The following is a 21,374-nucleotide window of genomic DNA, read 5'->3' as shown; positions in this document are numbered from 1 at the left end:
GGCCTTTATCCGTCATCGCCTTAGAAATTCTTTCAAATACTTTTTCATTTCGTCTTTTGGAACGCAGTTCTGTTAGCACTGAATCATCTCCCCATATAGCGATCAGATCCATTACCTCCTGAGCGGTCCATGCTGGGGCTCTTTTCGATTCTCAGGAGACAGCATTGTTAACTGTGCTGATGAGCTGTGCGTGGTCACCTGTGATGATGAGCTCTCCACACTGTCGAAGCAGGAAATGAATTTCAAAAGTTCGCGGGGCTTTTCCTGTCTACCTGGCCAGTGCATCCGAGTTGAGAATGCTGTCCAGAGCGGTCAGTGGTGCACTGTGGGATAGCTCCCGGAGGCCAATACCGTCGATTGCGGCCACACTAACCCTATTCCGATATGTTAATACCGATATTAGCGCTACTCCTCTCGTCGGGCAGGAGTACAGAAACCGATTTAAAGAGCCATTAAAATCGATATAAGGTGCCTCCTAGTGTGGACGGTTGTGGCGTTAAATCGGTTTTACGCTCCTAAAACCGATTTAAACGCCTAGTGTAGACCAGGCCTAAGATCCATCATCCTTATCATTTTCAGGTTTCTCTTTACAGATTCCAAGACAAAGGTGTATTTTTTTTTATTCTTCTCCTGGTATCAGAGTTTCTTTTTAATCTCTTCTCTAAATATGCACCTTCTACCAACACATCAATAAAATTTCCCTGGTGTCTCCTTAACTTCTCACAATGAGAATTCATGAGCTGAAATGTAGAAAAATGCTGCTATTGTGAAGTGTCAATATCACAGTCAGTACATGAGATCTGACTTCAGCAGAATTTCCTTGTGTTGTTGCTGTAAATAGCTTTTGTTGATTGGGCTTCTTGTGTTTTGAATTCTCTATTGTCTGAGCTAATTACAGGTTGGACACATAACACAATGTAGTGCTCGTGAACTACTGATTTAACTTGAGTTATATTCTGTTTGAGTCGCAAAGCCAAAATCTGTTTTGCTAACTGGAAGGTTCTTTCAAAGAATCCTTACAGGGGAGTAGTCCAAAGTTCCAGCACCTTTGGCACTTGCTAGCATCGGACTCAAGCTTGCAAGGTTCTGAGCATGCAAGCCCTGATTGAGTAAAGAACTTGAGCATGTGCTTAATTTTGAGCACATGACAATGCTTAGTTGGATCGGGACAGAGTGCTCAATACATAGTAGGATTAAGCCCATATCGTGGAAACAAAAACCCTTCAAAACACTGGACTCTGTAACCAGAAGATCAAAAAACTCTTATGTTACAGTATTATTCTAGTATTCCTTTGAGTTTGCATAAAAATTGTGCAATTATGAGTGTTGATGTGTAAAAGTATAAGAGGAAGCTGAGGTTTGATCTTGTACCATAGTATTAATGGGAGTTTTGTCATTAACTTCAATGGGTGCAGGATGGAGCCCTTAACAACAAGCCCAAGGTCACAGAGCAAATATCTAGCAAAGGTGAGAAAAGAGCTCCTGAGTTTCAGATCAATGCCTTACCCACAAGACCATCTTGTAATGACTATTGTTCTTGATGGTGATGTATGTATTTATGTATGTATTAGTGAAGCAGGGTCAACTCTTTACTGTGGAAAGTTCTCTCCTTTGTATTCTCTTTGTCCAAGTTTTCAGTTGCAACAAATGTCACATGTTCCAGGAGATACTTTTCCAATTTGAGTTATTGTCTAGTATTTAGATTGGGTGAAAATTAGCATGGCAAATTCCTTTAATGCAATGTTGATCTCTTTGCTATGCAATCCTTAAATCTTCCATAGTTTTCATACAATGAAATGGCTTAAAAATATATCAGTACACCACTTCATTGTTCTGAGCAGTTAGCCAATATTTGGGGACTTGTGTGTTGTTTGCATTAGAAGGGGGAATTGGTGGAGTTATGTATTTCTTAGATACAATCCTGATTATTTACAAAGGATACCCACAAAGTTCAGTTTCTCTGAACATAGTAGGTATTGAACAACAGGAGGCAGTTTCTTTGCTCAGTATTCCAAGCCCTGTTTTCCAACCAGAACTTTCCCTACAAAGCTCTCTCTGATGGCTTTCTTTCAAGGTCATACTATGTCTGGCTGTCTCTGGGGCTTCCTTGTTGTCTTCTTTGTCTGCTTCTGTGCTGTTTCTGGTTGTGTCTGCTCACACACAGCTCCATCAAAACAATATCCAGCCCCCGAGTCTGCATCCAGCCCCCAGTGAAACTACCATATATAATAATTTATTAGCTCGTTCATTTATAAGCTGACCCCCCTCAAGATGGTTAGGTAAAAATAGCAAAAACTGTATGACCCCTTTCATAAGCCGACCCTATATTTCAGGGGTTGGCAAACTTTGGCTCCTGGCCTGTCAGGGTAAGCGGCTGGTGGGTCGTGATGTTTTGTTTACCTGGAGCGTTCACAGACACGGAGCCCCTCAGCTCCCAGTGGCCATGGTTTGCTGTTCCCAGCCAATGGGAGCTGCAGGAATTGGCTGGGAATGGCGAACCGCGGTCACAGGGAGCTGAGGGGCTCCATGCCTGCAGACTCTCCAGATAAACAAAACGACAATGTATTAGATATTCAATTAAATGAATCCATAGAGTTTAAAATCATCAAATTTTGGTGTAGACCCATTGATAAGATGACCCTCGCTCTTTGATGCATCTTTTTTTACCAAAAATATTTGGTTTATGAATGAGTATATACGGTACTCACATATTTCATCCCAGCTCACATAGCTCAACTCCTCCCTGGCCTACCACATGGCCAGTGTTTTGGGTTGAGGATCCTATTGTTTCAGCTATCTTACTCCAAAAGGAGCTTAACTGTTTCTGACATTTGAATGAAGGGTTGCTGTAGGACCGAGTAGCTTCAATGGGGTTTCACCTAACCCCCAGCATAACACTGGATTAAACACTGAATTGTGACAAATTCAAGTGTCAATTATAACTCAAAATGATCAAAATAAAAGGTTAATTGGGCTCTGTTATAGAATATTGAAAATTAAACTAAAGTTATTTTCCCAGAAGTCAGCTATTGGCTTGAGATCCCTTGAGAGCACATTGTAAACTGCTGGTGAAGCTGAATTTTGGGAGAAATTATTTTTCTATAAAGTTAATGGAAAGATTTAATTCTTCCTATAACTTTAAAAGAAAAAAACTGCAGAGGAATTGTGCTTAAAGACTATGGAAAATGTTATACTAGCACTGCACTCTGCACCCTATTAACATAGAGAACACAATGCAAATACAGTTGACATATGTAGGAAACAGGCAGGTCTTGTTTTTATGAGCAAGTCAAAATGATTCATTTGTAAAAGATGAAAGTATTTCTCCTTTTACCTGAGTTTATCATTCTAAAATGCACATTTTGCCTAGAAAATTATTCTAAAAATGGTACTGTGTAGGTCCAGGTTTATTGCGCTGCAGCCATTTTAAATCAAAATTTACTCAGTTTACAGGAAAAGAAAGGAGAATTTGTTAGTGCCGCAAACTTGCAGCCCCCGAATTCAAGCTGGGCTCTTTCCTTTTCATGCATGATCACCAAATAATGAATCTGCAAGCCAAATTCAGCCCTTTCTTCAGCTCCATTGTCTTCAGAACAAGCCCTAAATTACAGCTGTGCAATCTCATTGTGTTCAATGGAGAAGAATGGTTTTAACTAATCCCCATTTCTGCAGTTATAGAGTGAGGACAGAATTTAGACTAGAACTTGGATTCTTGTTGACTGTGCACAAAACAGAGCAAATCTAGTTCACACACTCATAGCTGTGTTAGCTCTCCAGGGCTATGAGGAGAAAGTAAATAGTAAAAGCTATTTCTGTCACTGTAGAAATCCGAAATGACTCTCTCTGCTCACAAGGAGCATATATCTGTTGAGTAAGATGGCATTTCTCCAATAACTATTGCTAAGAGTAGAACTATGCAGTAAATCCAAAATAAATAAGCTAGCTGCATTTTCAAGGTTCTGCAGAGAGTTGTTTGAGCTCTTATGCCAGGCCTCTGTATTCAGGAATTTAATGCTTTGTAAAGGCATTGGCATCAGAATCTGTGGAGCAGATGTCGTATGCCTAAAAGGCTGGATAGATGTTGAATGCCCTGACTTGGCACCATATTAAATAGAGATATGTAAACCTCACAAAGAGATTAGTTTCAAACTTTCAAATGTATGTAATGCTTGGATTTCATAGGGCTTGCTTCAATCTTCCCTTTCAGTTTGGTCTAGTTGAGTGGAAGGGGGAAAAGGGACAAGAGAGCAAATTTAGAAAAAAAAATCTGACTAGTCCATCTCTTTGCTTTTGCTCAGTTCAGGTCTCCCCTCCTTTTCATTCCAATTCATCTTTCTTTTCATTTATGCCCATTCTATTTTTTCATATATAGATATCTGGAACTTGCGGCTGTGTTTTAAATCAAGTACTAGGGGAAGGCAACTTTGAAGAATTTTCTTTGTAAATCCCATGATTTTATCTATTCCTAGATCTATATTTACAACTATGACAAAGACTGAGCCATAAGTTACACGCAGAGGTTGATGAACCATTTTGGTTGAGGTTCAGCTAATCCTAACTAATTAGTATCTTGCATTGAATTAAGTATTGCCGGGAAATACAAACATAGCTAGACAGTGTATTCAGATAAATCCTTAATATTGTTTTGTTTCCCCTTTGAAGGGTCTTTTGTAATGCCATGAGGGATTCTATGGCGGATAAGTGCCATAGCACCTTTGTGCAATTCTGGAACCCAGGTTCAAATCCTTAGGAGAAAGGAACTTGATGGTGGCACAATAGTTCTTGTAAATTGCTGTAACCCCATCATCATCATCATCATCATCAATGAAGCTACACCGATTTACATCAGCTTAGTCTCCATTTGCCCACAATACAGAACCACCTCAAACCTTTGTACAAGTGTCATTTTCTGTTCAAGAGAATCCCCAGGGTGGATAGAACTTCATTAATGGTTCAGCCATGGCCTCAAAGACATTTGAAAAGCTTCTGCCCAGACTACACCTGTTTCTAACCAGTGCTATTGCTTCACAATGTTCACATGCAGTAAATTGACCTAGAATTATTTCTTAAAGTCCTTTTCAGTGTGAAGCCATGCTCCACACTCTGAGAGTAATTTGTGAAGATATAAGCCTTCCCTGCCACTCAGATGAAGCCTTGGAGCCCAAAGGATTTCATAAAGTTACAGATTGTATTAAAAGATTAAGGCCCAGTGGTAACGTCCTCTGCCATGAACACAGAGGAAGCACAACAAGTGAGTTTAGGCATGCAGCATGGGGAGGGTCAACTTCCATGGCATTCTCTTCCCATTCTCCTAATTATTATTGGAGAAATACAATTACTTATCCTACAGATGCACCACCAGGTTCAAGATTGATGGGTTGACATAAGGGCAAATGTCCCTGTCCACATAGGGTTGTATACAGCTTGCCTCACCGTGCTATTTGGAATGCCCCATGAGTTAGATGGTTTCAATCTAATTGGAATGATCTTACATGGATTCCTCCATCACTTGGTGAACCATTATGAAAAGAGGTTCTGAGGCAATGAGGATGCACTGGAATAAATTGTCTAGGGAGGTTGTGGAATCTCCATCATTGGGGATTTTTAAGAGCAGGTTAGACAAACACCTGTTAGGGATGGTCTAAATAATACTTAGTCCTGCCATGAGTGCAGGAGACTGGACTAGCTGACCTCTCAAGGTCCTACGATTCTATGATTAACAGCATGATTCCTTCAGGAGCCAAGCTGCCATTTTGGAAAGAAGTCTGGATGTACTGTAAAAGCACTGGTGCTCTGTGCAGATGTCCCAAAAGCCATACAAATCCTTAATGGAACTTCAAACTGAATTGAAATCCATCCCCAACATGATTATTTTCCTTTGTAGGGGAGAGTTCGTGCCCAGGTTTTTCATGAGTGTAGACACAAATGTTATGTAACAATCCACAGGTGACTGGAAAAAAAGTGAAAAATCTGGATAAACATTTTCCCTTCTACTGTTGTTATTGTTTATGTATTACTTAGCTTGCAATAAGTATATCGAGCATATTACAAACACATTGGAAGGCAAGTTACTACCCCAAGAAGCTTACATTTGAATTACTGAACTCTGCATTCGATATGGAAATAACATGTACTGTACTATATATGCTCCCTGAGAATTTTGTATGTATGAGGGAGTGGTGAGGTAACCATAATGAGCCATTAGCTTGGGAAGAAAGTCTTCGTTCTTGTGTTTTCAGTTCATCTTTTGTCAGAAGGAATTAAATCAATAGATTTTATTTATTTTTACTGTAAAAATACTTACTTAAATTTGTATTTATTCTTGTTGTATACAACTATACTATACCAAAAGTGATAAAACCTTCCATTAAATCACTTCTCAGTTTTATTTTTAATGACACTTCCCTTTATAATTTCATCCCAGAATATATATATTACTGTATAATAAAGCTCTAGATCTTGTCATAAAATTACAACCAAACTACAGTTATTATAGTAAACCCACTAATTATTCTGCAGTTTATCAAAATATAGTAAATCGATCCTAATAATAGTAAGACTATAGTGATTATGTTGAATAATAGCTGCAAGTTATCTGTATATTTACTACAATATTACAATAATTACAGTTCAACCACAATTTTTTTTTAAATACAAAGTCTAAATATACCATGGTAATTTTATACTGAGTTTCTTCTTTTGCATAATTCTCAGAATACAATTAGTGTAACTTTTTATTTGAAATATGAAAGCTTCACATGTATTTTTTAAACTGTCATTATAATGATTTATAATTAGGCAAAATATTTTTAAATGAATAAATCTGAGACTCTCTTTGGATTAAAAAATGCCTGCTTTTCCTGTGGTACACAACATTTTACAATATGCCAAAACAAACTAATTGGTAAGCATAAAAAGGAGGAAAAAATGACATCTTAAGAAATACAATGGATTTTAACAAATCAATTATTCTAAAAATCCATAAAGTATCAACTAAAATGGTCAACTGATAAAATGGTACTTTATTATAATCTGTGGTGAGAGCAGTGTAGATACTATTTGCACAGTAAAATGGCACTACTTTAGTATAATTTCAAAGATAGCAACATGAATAAGTTATTCATGTACTCTATTTTGTGTGTGTGTGCGAACACATGCATATGGAAGTGTGCATTCGATACTTATGCAATAATACTGCAATTCCTACAGCTTCTCCAGGAATTTAACATAGCAATTGAATTTGTTCTCAGGACTCTATTTGTCCATCTGTCTTTGTGCTCACCATTCCAACCACGTGCACCCAGACTCTTTAATCTCTCTGCAAGGCACCCCATATGCATGCTGCGTCTTCTAGAGTTCTTGCCGCCAATCACAATGACACTACTTTCACATATCCCACTCTTTCCTGTAACACTTCCTGCAGACCACCCATTGCAAGTTTTTATCCAGAACATGTTGCAGCCATCCATAATGCCCTGCTTTCCAGTCAGATGAAAATCAGCTGTCAGTTTTCTGAGTAGCTTTTAAGACATTCAGGAATAGCTATTCCAGCTGGTGATTTAGAAAACAATTAATTCATTGCTGTCTCACTAAGCATGATTCACAATATTAGCCATCTCAACCCACCTCCTATACGGGCTTCAAAGGAAAAGAGAGTCAATTTCTCATGCTCACTTGAATTTCATACTCAAACTTACAAATCAAAGCAAGTCTTTAACAACCATGGGCCGAATGTGGATTTAGGAAAGCAGTCCCATCCCTGCCCTAAAACCCCCCTAAAGCAAGGGGAAGGTTCTAATAAACAGTCAGGTGTATGCAAACTAAATAAATGGGACCAGCTGCCTCCTAAAACCAGTGAGAGACTTCTTGAAGGCAGTCAAAAGCTCAGCCATAAGCAGTAATAAAAGCAGCAAAAGGTCACTCTGCCCCTGCAGGTAGTATATAAAGCAGCAAGGATTCAAACATTTTTAAGGTCTTCTAGCTCTTCTGTATACATACAACACACTATCACTGCAGGTAACCAGTCTGATAGCATGTCACCTTCTCTTGAATTTAAAAAGCATACTGCAGTCAGAGGCGGCTCTAGACATTTCACCGCCCCAAGCAGGGCAGCACGCCGCGGGGGGCGCTCTGCTGGTCGCCGGTCCCGTGGCTCCGGTGGACCTCCCGCAGGCACACCTGTGGACGGTCTGCTGGTCCAGCGGCTCCACCGAAGCGGGAGGTCCACCAGAGCCGCCTGCCACCCTCCGGGGGACCGGCAGAGCGCCCCCCGCGACATGTTGCCCCAAGCACGCGCTTGGCGTGCTGGGGTCTGGAGCCGCCCCTGACTGCAGTGAAAGTGAAGCAAGCTTATGTCTGCTCGCACCAAGACAACAACAAGCTTGAGGTTGGTTCAGTCACCTCACTCATTGGCTTATATGCCACATTGACAACAAAGTGGCCAGGTAGTGCCAGCACTCAGGCTAGGTGATACTATCTTCAATTTAGTAAAATATTGTGAAAAATAAGGTTGTTTTTTCTAATACTCCCATTGAAATCTCTGGACCTCATTTCCTGGATATAAATATGGGAGGAATTAATCCCAGGAGTAGAATTGTTTTTAGTTTTTAATTTTTGAACACAAAAATATTCACCATTTACTAGGTTGAAAGCTCTTTTGCAGCTGTAAGGTCTGTGGATGCCTGAAATTAATTGTAACCACAGATAATGAATAAAATGATCAGTAGTGATAATTACCACACTTCACAAACATTAAAATACGGTATGTTCATATCCTGATTTTTCTACTGCATAACAAAGTTGTGTCTATTAGTTTTTAATATTTGAAATTTTCTTATATCTAGCATTTGAACAACCATGTTATAAAAGAGGTTGTCGTTTATATTTCTCAAACAATGAAAATTTAAGTCAATAATTCTGCATATATGATCAACAGCTGCTGCTTAGAAATGCTCACATACCGAGGTAATCAACTTTAGCAACATGGGAAAGAAGAATAAGATCTGGAGCTGTAGGGAGCTCTGACTCACAAAGCAGCAAGATGAAAATATAGCTATGAACCTTTTGAGTGAGCCTATGAGAAAGAGTTCACTCTGCCATGACAAAAGAAATCACAGGGGAACAAGATGTTTGCCAGTACAAAGAAATCTAGCAACAGGTGAGAGGTAAAAGTCAAGAACTGCTGTGTATGGGGGTTCTAAAATAAATCTTAATTCAGGAAGTGATAGAAACTTCCCCCAGGAGACCCACTTTATCACAGAACAAGCAGAAACACAACTGAAGGGTATTATGGAGGTGTCTTAATCGTTAAACGGAATCTCTCACCCAGTGGCTGGGTCTGATGGACCAAATTTTCAAAAACATTCTCTGATTTTGAGGGTGAAATCAATTGAGGGTTCTATTCTGAAGATATAGTCAATTGAGGAAGGCAGATATTAGACTGGAGGTGTCTCATATTATTTCTACTGCAGTAGCACCCAGAAGTCCTAATCTGGATAATGGTCCAGATGTGCATGGCAATGCACAAAGATACAAAGACACAGTGGCTGCCTGTAGACGGGCTGACTCACCCCTGCGGTGCCTCCTGCTGGTGACTCCGGGAATTAGCTCAGTTCCAGTCCAGAGCGCCCTCTGCAGGCCAGTGATCCACCTGTCTTCAGGCCCTCATGTCCCGCCTTGGACCCAGTGCCCTTTTACATGGGGTGCTGCCCCCTAGCAGTAACCCCGTTCTTTCTGGGTTTCCCCTGCCCAGGGAACCCCCACCCTCTATCCCCACCTTGCCTCAGTATTGGCTACTGCCAGTCATGGTCTAGCCCCACACTCTGGGGCAGACTGCAGTATCAGCCTACTCATCACAGGCAAAGGGGTTTGGACCTGCTGCTTTGGCCTACCCCTGGGCTGCCCTCTGCAACCCCCAGTACCTGTTGGCCCTTCGCTAGGCCGCAGCCTGGGGCTTTCTAGGCTGGAGCTCCCCAGCTCCTCTGCCTTTCCCCAGCCCTGCTTCACTCAGGTATCCAGTCTCAAGCTCCCTACAGCCAGGCCCTTCTCTCTCTAAAGGCAGAGAGAGACTGTCTGTGCTTCTGGCTTCCCTGGCCTTTTATAGGGGCCAGCTGTGGCCTGATTGGGGTGTGGCCCAGCTGCAGCCACTTCCCCAATCAGCCCAGCTTTTAGAGCCACCGCTCTCAAGCCCTGCCAGGCTGCTTTTTAAACCCCTCACAGCAGGAGCAGGGTCCACCCTGCTACACTGCCCCAAAGAGCTTACAGCATAATAGAAGAAGTCCTCAGATCAGGTAACTGCTTGTCTAAATTCTATCATTTATGCCCACAGTTCACTATAATGCAGATGCAAACTGCAGGCACAAAATTAGAAGTTGGGATGAAGTCTTTTTTTAAAAATGGATGCTTTCAGGTATATCCTCTGGTAAGTTACTGCACCAGAAACTACAACCCTGACACTTATCAGGAAGGCAGCAGATATATCAGGTGAACCAAAAGGCACCATCTGTCTCGCTAAGCTAGTCAGACTGACTGCGCTAAACCTGTCTCGATGTTGCTCTTTGGATACTTTGATTTCCCTCCCCTTTTGGGAGCTGCACATGGTATTGAAGTCTGGTCACCGGGTAGCATAACCTGCTAGTAGAATTCCTCCAGTGAGTCAAAAGAGATTCAAGACCTGACTAAACCAGCTGGAGCTTTGTCTCAGCTGGAAGTCACTCTTTGCTAAAAGGACAACACATAGGAAGTGCTGAAGGCTGAAATGTTTACACATTGGAAATGTCCATTTATGAATGCCTGAGTGACAAATGAAAGTGTGCCATGCAGATACTTTGTCCTTCCAGCAGTGTAAGGATCCCTCACACCTACCTGGTCTGCTGTGAAAGTGTGCTAATCTGTGCTCCATTCACTCTGCATGGACTTCAGAAGAACAGCAGTAAGAAGCATGCTTCCCACTCTGCTTGGGGAATGATGACCAATCAGACTTGGTTGTGCAGGAATTTCCTAGTTCACCCCAGCATGGAAGTGAGAAGAGGAGAAAAATGGACAAACGCTTTCCCCTCTTCCTTCCTCAGGGAGAGGAGAAAGCAAGGAAGAACTGCTCAGAATTAAACACAGAAGTCTCTTGAATTTATTCTACCTTCCATTAGAAAAAGGTTCTCGCTTCTAGAAGCCAAGATAGAGAGAGAATGGCAGATCTCCTCTATCCCAGTAGCTGGAGAATGGAAAAAGGGAGAAACTGATTTGGAGGAGTAGGTGAGCAGAAAAGCACTCCTTTCCCCACCACCCAAAGATAAAGTACACACTAGGGGTGACACTCACCTTGGTGCAGAAGGCCAGTGCAAGACCAATGCCTCAGTTAAGTCCACTTACATTTTCAAAACAATGGATTAAGTAGAATTTAAAGTGCTGCACTCTGCACAGGAGTGAATTTCACTGTGATTGATTAAAGTATGATGAAATGGATCACCTCATCCAGAACTCATGACCTCAAGGCTCCATCTCGCACCCCAATATGTTTTTCCTGCAGATCTCTATCCTTTATGGACAGCTTATTGTTTGAGAGCCGTGTTGGGGACCTGCATTCCAAGCCATATACCTAAAATTACCAGCGATCACAGACTGTTAGATCCTTTTTATCCATAAGCCATAAAAAATATGAACATAGGTCATCTCAAATACCGAAAGGGAGATCCTGTAATGTTGAATAGTCACATGCCAAATTGCCAGACCTTTGCTTTGCCCTAGATCTGGCATTAGTGTTAGGCCCTGTTAGCGTCAACGTTGTGGAGTGTGTTGCTAAAATAAGAGCAAGATTAAAAAAAAAAGTAATAACCGATAAGAAGAGGGTAAAATTGGAAACAAGAATGCTTTATAATTTTTTTAAATAAATCAGTTGAACCCCACCATGTCATTTGCTCTGTGGGTTCTGTGATCCCGCATGTAATAACGTGCTGCAGTAAATTTTGATCTGCATCAAAATTAACAATCAGTCAGCCACTTTATGAAATATTATCTTTGTTAGCTTTACCACTAACAAAATACACTTTCAATTCTTCACATCCACATAGCATGCCTATTAAAGCAATCTGGGAAATTAGTTTGAGATAAACTGTACAGCAATTTTATTCATAGCCTCCCTGTATCTCACACTGTTAATCTGCATCACAGCTCACTAAATAGTGCCTAATGTTTATTGCATTTAACTGAATGTATACGATTCTGAGGGTACGCCAGGGACCGATTATCATAATTATACATGTTTCTATGGAAACCCACAAGTCTATCAGTTTTGATTCATTATATTGTTATACCTTCTAGCACTTTCTAATTATTAGGTGCCCATAAAAAAGTCTCAGTCTTGCTGTTACTATAGAAATGAGCTATAGACAGGCCTCAATTGTTAACCCTTAGAGGACCAAAATAAAAAAGGGGGGGGGAAAACACAGGCTCAGATAGCTGGTAGCTATTCAAATAAGAGAAACCATAGGTTATTTTAGCTCTTAGTTTAACTTTCCATAATTATTTTCAGTGAACTTATTTTTTGGAAAAAATATGTAACTAGAAGAAGTGTAGCTGTTTGCAAAACTATCCTTAGTATGATATTTCATATATCAGTGCCACAGAAATACCCATTCACAGCAATTACAATAAACACTTGACAGATAGCATTGCAATTAATACACAAGAATACAAACTACTTTAACTTTGTTTATGTCTTTCTTTATTTATTTTGCCCCATGGATAAAGATGTTTTTCTCATTATCAGTGAGATTGATTCAGATCGCACACATACACTGGTGTAAATTAGGAGCGACTATTGAAGCCAGTGGCGTTACATAATGGTAAAACTGGTGTTCCTGAGGTCAGAATCAGGCCCATAGGCCCTGATCCAAAATCTATTAAAGTCAATGGGAAACTTTCCATTGTCTTCAGTAGGCTTTGGACTGGGCCCATAATGAATTGTAATGAAGATGATAGAGCAGAGGTTAGATTTAAGGCATGCTGGACACCAGGAACTTCCATTGCTCTGAACAGGAATTGCAGGAGTTCAGTACCATAAAGCTGTATTCTAGGTAAAAGTAAAGTTCCATAAGGGTCTAGAGGAAATATCTGAAGTGCATCACAGTGATATGGTTACTTAAGTATAATTTAATACTGTTACTTATACAGTAGCATAATATTGTCATGTTACTCCTCTCCCTATATTTCCTAACAGAACCCCACAAAAACTGAAAAGGACTGAGTGGTTCCATTGTCTCCCTAACCCTCCTGCTATTACAGTTTTCAATTAGAAGTGCCTTTTAATTTAGATCAGCAAAGCTCTCCCAAAGTGACAGCTCGTCCTTCACACTGCATATCTATTTATTTCGGAAGTCAACACACTATTCAATAACCTGAGAACAGGCCTGATTGCTATGCTAATAGTATTCAAAAATATGTCGACACCAATCGAAACAAGTAAACTAGGGCTAATTCATAAAGTGAATAATAAAAGGAAAGGGGGAAGCATTCATACTTCTGCTTCTGCATCTGAAATCTTAGTCTGCACATTTATTTATTTTTCCTCAGGGAAATGAAAACTGTACGATAACCATGCTGAAATTAGGTTTCACCTAATATTACAGTCTTTCCTATTTTGTACAGTTTGTACCACTATAATAAAAATAGTAAAGAAACAATTACCTTATTGCCTTTGTGCAATGGTAGAAGTGCAGCATTGTTCAGCTCAAAACTAAATGTATTTTCTTAAGAGGGAAGCAAAAGAACTGACAATTTAAAATACATTCCCATATTGTGTATCTAGCTGTTCTCGGCATATTCAGTTCTAAACCAGACTTTCACAACTTCCAGTCAATTAGAGCTAAGCCATATTACAAACAACAGAGATGTATACTTGCATTTATATGTTAGAATTATCATTAAAAAAAGACAGAGTGTTGTTCTATATAAAGGTATCACATTTGTACTATATTTTCAAGAACAATTTTGTTCAAGTCTTATTTTACTATTTGCATCAAATATCTAGATTTGCTGTTAAACAAGGAAATTTAAAGCAACAAAAGAATTAATTCAATCAGATTATGTTTAAAATGTCACCAACTGGTAAATTAATATGAAACATGTATTATAATATGCAATACTTTTAACCAGATTAAAATTAAAAACATCTAGCAGAGAGGATGAATATTCATATAATTTTAGTATCTCCAAATAATATGACAAGAGCACTTATATGTATAGGGCCAGATTCTCAGATGAGTTCGATGGAGCTGTGCCAATTTACACAAGCTGAAGATCTTGCATACTATCACTTCAGTTGCTAGTGGTTATGCTAGCTCCCTAGGTCACACTATAAATACTTTATAGGTGTTTTCACATATTACATGGTGCAATAACATTTCTAATATGATAGTGCTCTGAACAGAGGCTGCGCACGGGGTGAAATCTTGATCCCATTGAAGTCAATGGCAAAAGTCCCACTGACTTCAACGAAACAGAATTTCACTCTGGATATTCAGACAAAACTTGTTTCCTTCCTGGTGCTTGCCTTTATTGCTAGCATTATATTATATTGGAAAAGGATCCCTTGAAATTAATGGGACTAGTTATGTGAGGAAGGGTTACAGAATCTACCCCTAGAAGATTATAAAAGTCACATTTTCTATTCTATACTTTTCTAATACAACAATAACAAATACCGGAACCTGACTTGCTATAAAAACTATGAGTTAGCTTATTACAATGCACTAATCACACAGTAGTTACAAATATAGATGTTCAGAGTCTATATACACTTACATCAATCTATAACATCATATAATCAAAACCACTGTTTCCTAATACTAAATAGATTACTCATCCCATTGCTATTCATAACAATATTCTTCTATAACATCACATTATGTGCAAATGTACAAAACTTAGGCAACACCTTAAGTATTCTGAAACTTTATTTAATAATGTCAATACCTTTAATATACATTTCATAACCAATATACAAAATCAAGAGACTACACCCAACAAAATAAAGCAAGGGGGGACAGTTCAGGATGTAAAATGGATGGGTGACAATGAGTGATGAAGGCAGAGTGGAATTTCTAGAACTGTTCATTGCCAGACTAAATTACCTTTTCTTTTAAATTTTGTGAGAAATTGTTTTTGAAGTGTTAGCTGGACCCCACTAAGACACACTTGCATTCTTCAGTGTTTTATGAATGAGTTTTGCTTGGGAATATATAGTTTATTAAGACCCTGATTCAACAAGGTACTTAAGCATGTGCATAATATTGAGCATTTGAGTAGTCCCATTGATTTCCATAGGAAGTAAGGCTTGAGCTTCTTTGCTGAATTGGGACTTTACATTATAAGCTCTTCTGGGTGGCAACCTTATCTTCTTACATGTCTATAAAGATCTTAACACGACCTTCCCCCGTCAGCTACGCCAAATAGAGTTCTGATGAAGATAAGGATATGGGATATTGTCTTGTTTTGTATTATAAAAGGCAGTTATAGAAGTTTTCCAAGAATGATTTTTACATAACTGTGTGGCACTATACTCATTTTAGCTCTTAATTTATAGCATTAACTATTTTAAATGGTTTCATAGTTGAAAGGGGGTGAGAAGGAATCCAGTTAAACGGCAAAGTGCTTTCCTTCTTAAAAGATATTTGGGTACAAAATTAAAGTGTCCAAATTACACCTTCCCTTAATCTTCTGGCCCTTCATTGCATGCATTAATCAAATGATTATTCATTTTTACTTTCTCCAGGAGATTGTTGGCTTGACCTTGAATCCCAGCATACAAATGTTTTCCCATTATTGATCCTCTAGCGCATGGATGGATACAGAACTGCAGCGTCAGTCCCTTTGCAAACTGTTTCTTTAGTTCTGTCAATTTTTGAACAACTTTGAGTTCCTTTTTAAATGTATATTACAGCAACCAAGGGCAATACGAGATTCAGCTAAAAACACATACAGGTAGAAATAGGAGTTTGACAGCCAACTAACACTGGGAATTTCTCAGTATATTAGTTACAACATAAGTGTTTACATAGTTGTGTGCTCATCCACACTAAAAATACACAGCTCCTTACCTATCACAATGTGATCCAGGAGGTACTAGGTGAAGTATAGAGATTGTACCAACACTGATTCAGTGTGTAAGGTAAGTTAAAGTGCACCTTTATCAATGAATTTGCTTTGGTATTTATACTCCAGCAGATAGAAGGGCTAAAATAAGTGTTGAAGGTCCCACTGATATTGCTATAACCAAACAAAGAAAAGATTGGAAGATTTAATTCATGACTCTTATAGCTTACTGTATTGACAAGAAGCCACTTGTCTACAACCAAGTTCAAGATGTGATGACAAGGGGCATGATGATGTTATATGTCTGAAATTCATTTACTTCACTGTGCACACTAGAGAGACAGAAAGGTTTTAGAGCTACTGAATGGTACTGAGGATGAAATCCCCCCTTCTGCTGCAGGCCAGCACAAAGCCTGTAAGGATGTCAGTGAAACTTAAGTGATGCATAGGCCTTGTGCATAGCCTGATGCATAGGAGTGAATTTCACCTGAGCCAGGAACCCTAAGAGAAAACAAAAACAGGGAAATGTGAATAAGCATTTTGAAGGTGGCTTGAGCCTGCTCATTGTACAAACGCAGAGGTTATGCAGGAAAGCACCTGTTTGCAAGACGAGGAAGAGCACTGAGGGAGAGAGCAGAACTGAGGAGAGCAGCAAATCATGCTGAAGTAGGGATAAGGTACAGACATCTGAGGAGAAAGCAAATAGGAATGTGTCTTTAATCCCATTGAAATTCTCTTTTTTTAAGGGACAGAGGGGAAACCTTGTTACAATTTTACTATCAAATGAATAAACAGACAGACAAACAAACTACCTCATTGGCAGAAACAGTTGTCATCTCTTCAGTCATCATGCCCATCTTCCTCTCCAAACATCAGGGTCTCTCCTTTCTTTGGACCATTTCCAGCTAGACCTCTGACCCCCATGTATAGCTATTATCCAGCTTTTCTCTCTTTACCTCATGTACACCCTCTTATTTGGGCATCTCTTTCTCTCAACTCCTGATGCTCTTTCATGGACCAAGGCTAACTGCTCCTCTCTAAGCCCCTTATTTTCTGCTGTGGACCTCATTCTTTCTCCTACAAACAGATCTTTTTCTGCCTTTGCTTCTACTCTATTTATCTCACTCCAAGTTGTGCGTGCGCTCACTCTCTCTCTCTCTCTCTCTCATATCTTTCTTCCAGGCATTCTTCCACAGTGTTCAATCTCTGACTAATCAACCATGCTGTTCATTACCCTCCTGATTCCATTGCTAGCTGTTTAGGTTATTATAAAGATGCCCATCGCTGTGGTATCATGGTGCATCCTCAGAATTCTGTGCCACTCAGTGTTTTTAAAATATACTGTTTGCTCTAAATAAATGATCCTGTAAGGTTTTGCTTACAATATTCACTATTTTGGATGGTTTGGGGTTTCTTACTGTTATAAAAGAAAAACCTCTGCATTTTATTACCAATCCTGGAAATGTCACTGATTTCAGCCACTTTCTATTTGCTATTTTTTCAGTGCTTATTTTCTCCGTTTATAATGGAAATACTGTAAAACTATTAATTATAGCAGCATAGAGAGTGGCAATGTAATTAATGTAATGGTTTAAGTAAAAAACATCCAAGGTAATTTTCACTGGAAAATTCAATCTTGTTTTGGCAAACCCTCTAGGTATTCCATTCCACCATGGATTATTACCCCCACCCCCTTATTTGGCATCATCTCTTTTGTATTTGTCCATGTAGCCTTCCCCCGACTTGACTCTTCTCTCTTTTACTGCAACTGTTACCACAGCCTGAAGTCTGGACATATGGTCTTTCTTTGAGTCATCATTAAGGCTGCTCCAAGGAATGACCAACAGGTAGTTTCAAGGAGAAGGGGCAGTTCACACCTATTCATACTCTCCTTCTCTATGCAAGAACCAAGCACATCAGCTTGACAAAATTCAATGTGTACTATCCCAGGAAGAGGGGGAACAAATCACTCTCTAGTATCCAGAATCTTATGCTTCTAACAGTTCTTTGGGCTGTGTTCTCAAAACGTACTGGTATTGGAGTATTAGTCAGTAAGTAGGAGTACTACTTTGAGTCATGATCTCGGAGCAAATGTTGTGGACAATCTTCAGCTTTGAAAACAATAGTAACATTATGCACTTCAATACCACTTTCCATGGGAGGATCTAATCACTTTATAAGCAATTAACTAAGTCTCACAACTCTCCTACAGAGTTGATATTATCCCCATTTTATACAGATGGAGAAACTAAGGCATAGGGAGATTAAGTGTGGCAGAACCATGCACAGAGCCCAACAATTTCCTTTAAAATCCGTTTGCATGATGTTTACATTTGTCACCATAGCATTACTCGGTGATGATTTGCTATATCACTACATTCTTCTTCTTTTACAAATTGTGGCCTTGATTCCACAAGGTACTTCAAGCACTTCAAAATTTTCTGTCAACATTGTTTTTCTACAGATACTAAACTAATTTTTTTGAGAATATCTGCCTTTTGCAAAAATTTCGAGTTGTTGCCAAACTAGAAAGTTTTCAGCTTGTTTTATTTGTGCATAGTTGTTGGTCAGCCCTGCACTCATCATTTCTATAGTCGGTTAAGGGAGCAGTAAATAAAGAGCCACCTTTCTGCATTATGTTCAAAACAAACAGAAACTTTTCATACACCCATCGTTTGTCTGGAAGTAGTGAGTAAGCTTCCGATGCTGAAAGGAGGGCTCTTCTCCTGAGTGCCCTCATACCCAAGTCAATGGTAGCTGAGTGGGTGCCACACCTTTTGGGGAAGATACACAATACCTTGCAGGACTGGAAATAAAAGAACAACATGATCTTTCGTTGATTTCACATATTGAACTAGTTGAAGTTAGCATACAATATGTCTGCATTTCATATCTTTGCAAATTCTTTGGTATTCAGAAATGAAGCATTATGCACAGATTCTTCTAAATATGTATTAAAAATGTATGATCTTACTCAGCTGATTAATTATTGACTATGTTTTCCACTTAACTATCCTTATTTTGCCACTGATATTTCTGCATTGCTCAACTTACTGAAATAATTTTTTGAGTTGGTGGGGGTTATAACTAGCTCATCAGCTTTAATTGGTTGCAGGGGTGTGTGTGTGTGTGTGTGTGTGTGTGTGTGTGTGTGTGTGTGTGTGTGTGTGTGTGTGTGTGTGTGTGAGAGAGAGAGAGAGAGAGAAACCGGTGGAGAGAAAGAGTGAGAACTAAATACTGTTCTATAATTATTTTAGGTTTCAAAATATCTTTTTTCCTGAACATACTAGCAAAGCTCCTTAGTAGGAAACTCAATACATGCCTGGATCAGTAACCCATAAGTCTTATTTTAGACTGTAATTGTAAATCCCGCTGTGATTGAGGGTCACACTGGGCTGCCTATGTCACTTGCAGCTTTGGAAATAGAGTTCCTTCCAGGCTACACTGAGGCTTTATTCAAATGGGTCTTAGGGTCTGGCTTAAGCTGTTAGATTTGAATATTTTATTTGGGATTTATTTTGCTTTTTTTGGAAAACTCCAGCTACACCTTTACTTGGGATTAAGATCAGATAACTGAAGTTCCCAATTCTGTGGGTATTTTTAGTTCTGATGAAGTCTTTTCATTCCCTTAAGGATGCATCAAGAATTGCTTCAGACTTTTACCTATCTCTAGGAAAGGGCTCGGGCCAGCAGTTCAGTTGTCATGTTATCTTCTTTGGGAGTCAGGAGTCTTATCTGTTCAGATCCACCTTTGATGGAACTGGCAATAGAAAATGGAGGTAAGGTTCTACCTTTGTTCTACCAGCAGTCTTCCCCAAGAACCTGATTTTACAAGGAGCTGAGTTCCTACCAAAGAGCACTAAGAGCCTTCAATATCCAATTAGCTCAATAGGTGAGGGTACTCAACATATCGCAGAAGGAACTCAGATCCTGGGAGGATCAATAGTGTTAGGTTTAGCAGCATAAGCCATAGGAATCCCTGCAAATCCAACCCTCTTCAGCACAATAGCTGAACTCATGCCTGCTACACAGGATCAACCAATAACCCTGAGTTTAGCTGGCATACTCCATCAGCAAAGCCTGTAACCAGTTTTTAATCTGTTATCGTGTTTCCAGGTTGAAAACATTGGATACCATGTCTGAGAGATCTAGACAAAGGAATCCAGGGCAATTGTAAGGAATGTCATCATACTTCATCCTTTGACTTTCTACTGAATGGGCATGATGCTATGGTTCACAATTCAGTTTGAGTGATGCTTTCCAGTCCCATCTCCTGTCATTTCTCTGTGAAAAACTATAAGAACAAACCAAGCTGTGAAGCTGGATATAAATGAGTGCCACTTGGAGTGGTGATGGGGTAGCCAAGCCCAAGTGGATTTAAGTCTTGAAAGGAGGCTAAAACAACATCTGCACATCATGTTCCAAAAGATCTGTCACAGCCTGTTTGTGCTTGGCAACATTCTTCACCCCACAGCTAATCCTCTATAGGTGCTGTGTTTGATCAACAGCAGACCTACTAACAGGGCTAACACAGGGCTGAACCATAACCTCCCATGCACACAAGTTGGGACCAGCTCAGGTAGACTAAGCCTTTTTTAATGAAGAGCACAAGACCTAAGGAGATTCCTTTATGAGCTTAGAAGTTTAGGACCACCCATAAAAAAAACCCAGTACATATGCTGTTAATGTGTTTCCTGTCTATAGCACCTGCACATCTGCATGTTTTCATCAAGTGAAGGGAAATTTATTAAGAACTTAGCTTGATAACCTCTTTCCTCCAAATCAGGACATCTCCAGAGCCACACTCACTCACTCCTTGCCACCACTAAGAAGAACCCAAAGTAACATTTACTGAAGGAAGACTAATATTTTATCTCAGTACCAAATAGTAGTGGATCACTATCCTCTACCAGAACTGGTACATTATGCAAAGAGTCTTTACTTTGTAGCTGTTCTCTTAGGAAGAGAAAAGATGGAGGGAAGTGGAGGGATTAGAGGAATCTATGCTGTAAGAGGGAGATTTTCAAAGACACAAAGAGCAGCTAAGTGAACAACTCCCATTGGCTTTCCAAAGAAGTCAAGTGACTAATTGTTTTTATGCTTTTGAAAATCTTTACCCAAATGAGCAGATTCCATGATCGATAGTCAATAGTGTCTTGGCCAGAAACTAACACTTGTGACACTATAAGCAATGATGTTATAGAGAACTATGGGATGAAAACACAGGAGCAAAAGAAAATCACTTCTTTGGCATTGCACTGAGAGACTGTTTAGGAGTAAATTCTGTG

At 39.5% G+C, this 21,374-nt stretch overlaps 1 long non-coding RNA gene across 1 annotated transcript in view; it reads right to left on the bottom strand.

The window, feature by feature from the left end:
* The window catches only part of LOC120398471, a 117,953-nt gene extending 98,107 nt beyond the window's left edge, over window positions 1–19,846 (bottom strand). The window contains exon 1 of the long non-coding RNA XR_005594460.1: window positions 19,750–19,846. This is a non-coding gene — a long non-coding RNA (uncharacterized LOC120398471). The remainder of the gene's footprint in view (window positions 1–19,749) is intronic.
* Window positions 19,847–21,374: the final 1,528 nt, after the last annotated feature.

Source organism: Mauremys reevesii, linkage group 2, assembly GCF_016161935.1.
Source record: "Mauremys reevesii isolate NIE-2019 linkage group 2, ASM1616193v1, whole genome shotgun sequence".
Classification (NCBI taxonomy): domain Eukaryota; kingdom Metazoa; phylum Chordata; order Testudines; family Geoemydidae; genus Mauremys; species Mauremys reevesii.
The sequence above is the reverse complement of the archived record's forward strand: the minus strand, read 5'-3'. Positions and strand labels throughout refer to the sequence as shown.